At 42.6% G+C, this 6,308-nt stretch overlaps 1 protein-coding gene across 2 annotated transcripts in view; it reads left to right on the top strand.

Annotated features, from left to right (window-relative positions):
- Nucleotides 1-4,669: 4,669 nt before the first annotated feature.
- The window catches only part of NLRP9 (NLR family pyrin domain containing 9), a 30,910-nt gene continuing 29,271 nt past the window's right edge, over nt 4,670-6,308 (top strand). For both annotated transcript variants that reach the window (XM_084770971.1, XM_084770970.1), the window contains exon 1: nt 4,670-4,789. The gene's annotated coding sequence lies outside the window, so the exon portion shown is untranslated. The remainder of the gene's footprint in view (nt 4,790-6,308) is intronic.

Raw genomic sequence — 6,308 nt, 5'->3', positions numbered from 1 at the left:
TCTCTTTCTTTTTATTTGGGAATCGAGACTGCTGATGTTGGGAGGTATCAATGGCCAATGAATATTGATTCCTGCCATTTTGTCATTGGTGCTGGTGGTGGCAGCGATGGAGGTATGTGTGTTTTCCTGACTTTTTACTTTGCTGGTCTAATATTATTCATTCTCTGTTTGTTTGGGTTTTTTTTTTTCTTCTTCTTCTTCTTCTTCTTCTTCTTCTTCTTCTTCTTCTTCTTCTTCTTCTTCTTCTTCTTCTTCTTCTTCTTATATGTAGTTAACCCCTTTACGATGGAGGTTTTCTGTTAGCAGGAAAATTTGTAAAGAGAGGTTGTTTAAGTCTTTTTAAATCATAGAATATCTTACTTTCTTCATCTATGGTAATTGCAAGCTTTGCTGGGCTTAGCAGTCTTGGCTGGCATCTGAGATCTCTTAGAGTCTGCAGCATATCTGTTCAGGACTTTTGGCTTTTAGAGTCTCCATTGAGGAGTCAGGTGTAATGCTCATAGATCTGTGTTCATATGTTACTTGATCATTTCCTCTTACAGTTTTAATATTCTTTCTTCGTTCTGCATATTTAGTGTTTTGATTATTATAGGCCAAGGGAACTTTCATCTCTGACACAGTCTATTTGGCGTTCTTCTCCTTCCACTATTCCTAATATTCTTATATTTGGTGCTTTCATAGTATTGTAGAATATTTAAAAAATTGCTAATAATGTTTATTATTAAAGCCTGTAATTATTGCTCTGGAATTATCTAGCCACTACCATATTTTAAAAAAAAAAGACAAAGACACCTGATTGATTTTTTAAAAAGAGATTTCTTTATGTATTATGTATACAATATCCTGCCTGCAAGCCAGAAGGGGACACCAGATCTCATTATAGATGGTTGTGAGCCACCATGTGATTGCTGGGAATTGAACTCATGACCTTTGGAAGAGCAGTTGGTGCTCTTCACCTCTGAGCCATCTCTCCAGCCCCCACCCTGATTGACTTTTAATAAGCCTTATTTTACCTGAGATAGAGCAGATACTAACCTCCTAAACTACCCTTTATTTCCCAGTCCCACATCCTATGCCAATTGCTCTAAGCATCCCAATCTGGGCTACTTTCCATCCGATACCCCCATAAAGACTTACACATGCTTTCTATCTGGGCTGCTCCTCTCCACACCATCCTCTGAGTTTGTTCCTCTGGGCCCATGTAGCTCTTTACCTATCCTCTGGCGGCTTTCCTGTCTCCTTCTGTTTCTTCTTCCTTTTCTTCTTCTTCTTCTTCTTCTTCTTCTTCTTCTTCTTCTTCTTCTTCTTCTTCTTCTTCTTCTTCCTTCTCCTCCTCCTTCTCCTCCTCCTCCTTCTCTCCCCCCTCTTCCTCCCCTTTCTCTTTTTCTTATGATCTTCTCCATCCCTTTTCTGCCCTGCCCAGGTGTATAGGTGATTTTATTGAGCCAATCAGGGATAATTGGGGAACATTCATTATATCTCACGGGTACAGGAGATGTTTCAGCATTCATTACAATGCTGGTGGTGGGCGAGTAACCAGATCTCAGGGCACTGAAATCAGAATCTAAAACCACAGTGCACAAGATCCTCCTCCAAGATCAGTGTCTCAAATTTCCTAGTTTTGTTGCAGGAGTGTTTTAGTTTCAACACATTTCTTCTATTGTGTCTTCAGTGCCTGAAATTCTCTCATTCATCTCTTGTACTCTGTTGCGGAATCATGCTTCTGTGATTCCTCTTCAAGTTCCTAAAACATTTCTTTTCAGATTTCCCTCAGTTTGGGTATTCTTTATTGATTCTATTTTCACTTGAGGGCCTGAATGGTTTTATTTATTTTCTTCTACTATTTTTTTTCCTGTTGCTTATTTGTTTTTTTGTTTCTGAGACAGGGTTTCTCTGTGTAGCCTTGGCTATCCTGGACTCACTTTGTAGAGCAGGCTGGGCTCAAATTTACAGAGATGTGCCTGCCTCCCTGAATGCTGGGATTGGAGGTGCATGCCACCATGCCCAGCTTTGCTCATGTTTTAATAAGTTTCTTGAAGTTATTTATCCCTTTCTTCCTCAAGGACTTCTATCGTATTTATAAAGGCTGGTCTAAGCTCTTTTACTTATATTTCAAATAAGTTTCCATATTCAGGGCCTTATTGTGCTACAGCTGCTGGTCTGTAGTAGACACGTATTATTCTCACTGTTACTGGTTGTGTTTTTAGCCTGGCATGTAGGCATTCATGATTGGGAAGAAGCTAAATCCGGGTGCTGATGTCTGGTCTTGTCTTTATTTGGTGGGTGTTTTCTTGGGTTCTGTTTCTCCTCTGGCTGTTAAAAGGGTGTGTGGCTGTGTGTTGCCTGTGGTAAAGGATTCTTGGGTTTTAATTAGTATGGCCACTGGAGGTTCCAGGTAAAAATGTCTTTCTAGGCAGAATTGTTGCTTTGGTTTATTTTGAGTCCCATTTCTGGGGTGAGTAGACTTGTATATATTCTGTCTCCCCAGCAAGAGTCTCACATAACAGTTGAAATGAAGAGTTATATTGTTTTTTTAGGTTCTTCCAGAAGTCAATGCCATCACTCTTTGGTTGATAACAGAGATTTCATAAATCATAGGTATTGTTGCTTATTATATATATACATATACATATATATATAGAACAAATATATATAGAACAAAATATAACAGAATCACAAGTGTATGTGGACAACTCAGATCCCAGGGAACTTCAGACATGGGCACTGGGCACCAGTACCTAATTCCGAGGTGAATTCTGAGTCATAAAATGTTCACAGTGAAGGCTGAGAGATCCAGCTCCTTCAGCCAGCGACCTCGAAGGGTTTAAAAGCTCTGAGAGTGAAGACTAAGAAGAGAGATAAGGCAGCTCTAAGGAATGGAGAAATCAACTTTCTGGGTGCCTGGCTTGTGGTGAGAGGCTTCCCGGGGAGACACGAGGCACACAAGACTATTCACTCTAGGTAGGGACAAACCAAAGTAACCATCACACCAAAGCCCATGGTGATGACCCAATAAAATGTTTATTGGACTTACAGAAGTACGATGGTTAGCTTTCTTGCAGGAGTGGGGATGACTCAAATGCGGTGGCCTCATTAGAAAGTCTGTCCTGGGACAGATGTGATGACTCAAAGAAGAGGCATCCCTGCATTTCTCTGCGTGGCTTTGGGGGCAGCTCAACAATGCTGAGAATCTCTTCTAGGCAGCTCAGCAGGTCAGAATCTCCTTCCTAGCAGTTTTTTAGAAACTGCTCCTATAACCTATGGAGCGGCCTTCCTGATTTGTGAATGCTTGCGTTTTTCCATATTTCTGAAATTTTTTACCTCCTGAGTTTCTAGTGTCTCCCTTCCTAGGGTGGGTGCTTTGATTTGGAGGCAATTGCTCTATAACGTAGTTCTCATGAGTAATCTTCTCACTAAGTCATGCTTAAGTCATCACCAGTAACACACACACACACACGTGCATACACTCATACACACACATGTACACACACAGATTCAAGACCAGGTTTTTCTGTTTGACAGCTCTGGCTGACCTGGAGCTCTGTAGAACCAGGCTGGTCTTGACCTATACAGAAATCCACCTGCTTCTGCCTCCCAAGTGCTGGGATTAAAAGTGTGCGCTCCCACTAACCGGCTTCACGTCAGAATTTCAAGGGAGGAGTAAGGGGCTTAATGGTGTAGGAGATCTTGTAGAGAAAGGGTTCAGATGTCTCTAAGATCCATTTCAGTATATAAAACTGAAGCACACCTGTCCTCACACACAGCCCCTTCTAATCCCCCAGAGAAGTTTGGTTTCCTGTGAGGCAGTGTTTCTCAATCTGTGGGTCAAAACCTATTTGCTGGTTGCACGGCCCTTTCACAGGGGTTGCCTATGACCATTCACAGCCACGGACATTTACATTACAACTTATAAGAATAGTGAATTTTGCAGTTACGGAGTAGCAACGAAAATAAATTTATGTCTTGAGGTCACCACAGCCTGAGAAACTGTATTAAAGGGCTGCAGCTTTAGTAAGGTTGAGAACCACTGCTGCAGAGAAACATAGGAAAAATGATTAAAGTGTGTGTTGAACAGGCAGCTGTCTTCTGAACTCTAGCCTCCTGTCTGATGCCTTTAAGTACTGTGAAAACTAGGGATTGTACTATTACTGCGAACACGGGACAGTCAGACAGTGTGGTGTCCTGGTGAGAGGGCCTTACATCATCGGCTTCTACCTGATGTTAGAGATGGAAGAGGAACTCAGGGTGCTGCTGATAGACACCCAAAGCACACATCTGCGCTTTGTGAATGTAACCAGTCACTCAAGACACACCATTCATCTCTTCGCATACAATTCTAAGATCCTGCGGTGAAAATCCATACCTACAAAGTGCTTTTCCTTGGAGGGGTGGGGGGGGAGGGGCGGGAATCACAGAATAAAGGAAGTCATGTTATATGCAGAATGGAGCCCATTGACCAGTTTCCCTCATCGGGAACAGAAGGCTCTTTGGAGAGGTCCATGGATCATGCTAATGTCTCTGTGCTACAGTATAAAAATGACAATTGCACAGCTAGCGTCGTGAGAGTTTCTAGCAGGCAGCTGGAAGATGGTGATCACTTACACCTGTCATCTAAGAGCACAGGCGAAACATTTTTACAAAACCTGCAGCCCGTGATAGAGCCATAGCAGCCAATGAAAGGGAGAGAGTCTACAGCCAACCAAAATGCTAGCATGGCTTCTTATTCTTAGTTTTTTTCACATGGTGGTTCTTTGATAGGTGCCAGCCCGTAGGATTGTGTCTGGACTGGGTAAGAAACTCATTTCCTCTAGTGAAATGTCTTCTCTCTTGTCTGTTTTTTGTTTGTTTGTTTGGTTTGGTTCCCCCCCCCCCCCCATTCAGTGCTTTACTCATGGTCTACAGAACCATGCATTCCTTTGGCCTTCATTCAATATGGACTCTGATTTTATATAAGCCCATACTATTAACTTCACCATCACTGTATTGTTTCTCAGTGGTTCTTTTACTTATTTAGGGGCGTGGCCAAAAGTGGGGGCTCCAGGAATAATATCTTCCCTTGGGTTATTGCAAGGAACAATTCTGAAGAAAAACATGTCAATTTATAGAGATTGTGCACTCAACATTTATTCCCTTTAAATGTCCATGTTTCCTTTGGGAATTGATATGGCTCATCTGGTAAGGATGCTTGCTACCAAGGCTGCTATCTGAGTTCCATCTGTGGGACCTATTTGCTGGAAGGAGAGATGAGGTGCCCACAAATTGTTCTCTGGCTTTCATATGTGTACCTTGGCACATGGATGCCCCACTCTCAGGTAAAAATGTAACAGACCAGGCATGGTGACACACACCTTTAGTCTCAGTACTGGAGGGGCAGAGGCAGGCAGATCTCTGAATTTGAGGCCATCCTGGTCTACCTAAGTAGTTTCAGGCCAGCTAGGGCTACACAGTGAGACTCTGTCTCAAATGTAAGAAAAAAAAATGTAAACTTTATGTGTTTTCCAACTCTAAATTGGGTGAAAGAAAACAACTCTTCCAGAGGGAGAAGGTTTTTTTTTTTTTTTCTTAATTAAGTAGGGCTGAAAACCGTAGCTTAGTTGGTGCTTGCCTAGCATGCATGGAGTCTGAGGTTCCTTCCTCAGCATTGCATTATGCTGGTGTATTATCTGGCCATCTCAAGTGCAGCTAGCATGGCCCTGGCAGGCCTTGCCCCGCCCCCATGTCCCTCTCACTCCCTCCACCTTGCTAAAAAAAAAATCCTTAAATTACATCCCTAAAGCTAGCCACCAAGGTCCATTCCCTTATTTGGCCACTTCCTCCTCCTGAGGCTGACCACCAAAGTTCAACTATCAAAGTATTGAAGTCTAGCAATCAAAAAAAAAAAAAAAAAAAAAAAAAGCCCCATTCGGCTCACCTAATTAACATGGCCAATTGAAATTAAACGCCTCATCCTAACATGGGGGTGTTCCCTTTAGACCTTGATTGACTGCCATTTGCCTGCGAGCCAAGTCTGGCTTCTCCCTTTCCTGAGACAGTCTTTTGTCTCACCTGCCCCAAACAAATACCCCTTCCTCCCTTTCTCCTCTTCCCTTTGTTCCCTTCTCCTCTTCTCCTTTATCTCCTGTGTTTGTCTCTTTCAGCCCTCTGTCTCTCTGGGGCCAATAAAACCTCCTTTGTGCTGAGAACTAGGTCTGAAAACTTAGTGTTGGGTGTCATGAACCAATACTTTTTTTTTTTTAACTGGCGATGTTGGCTCAGACCTGTGACCCCAGCAGCGCCTGGGAGGTGAATACTGCAGGATGAGAAATAGG

This window comes from Acomys minous (assembly GCF_964271855.1).
Source record: "Acomys minous genome assembly, chromosome: 20".
Lineage (NCBI taxonomy): Eukaryota > Metazoa > Chordata > Mammalia > Rodentia > Muridae > Acomys > Acomys minous.
The sequence above is the reverse complement of the archived record's forward strand: the minus strand, read 5'-3'. Positions and strand labels throughout refer to the sequence as shown.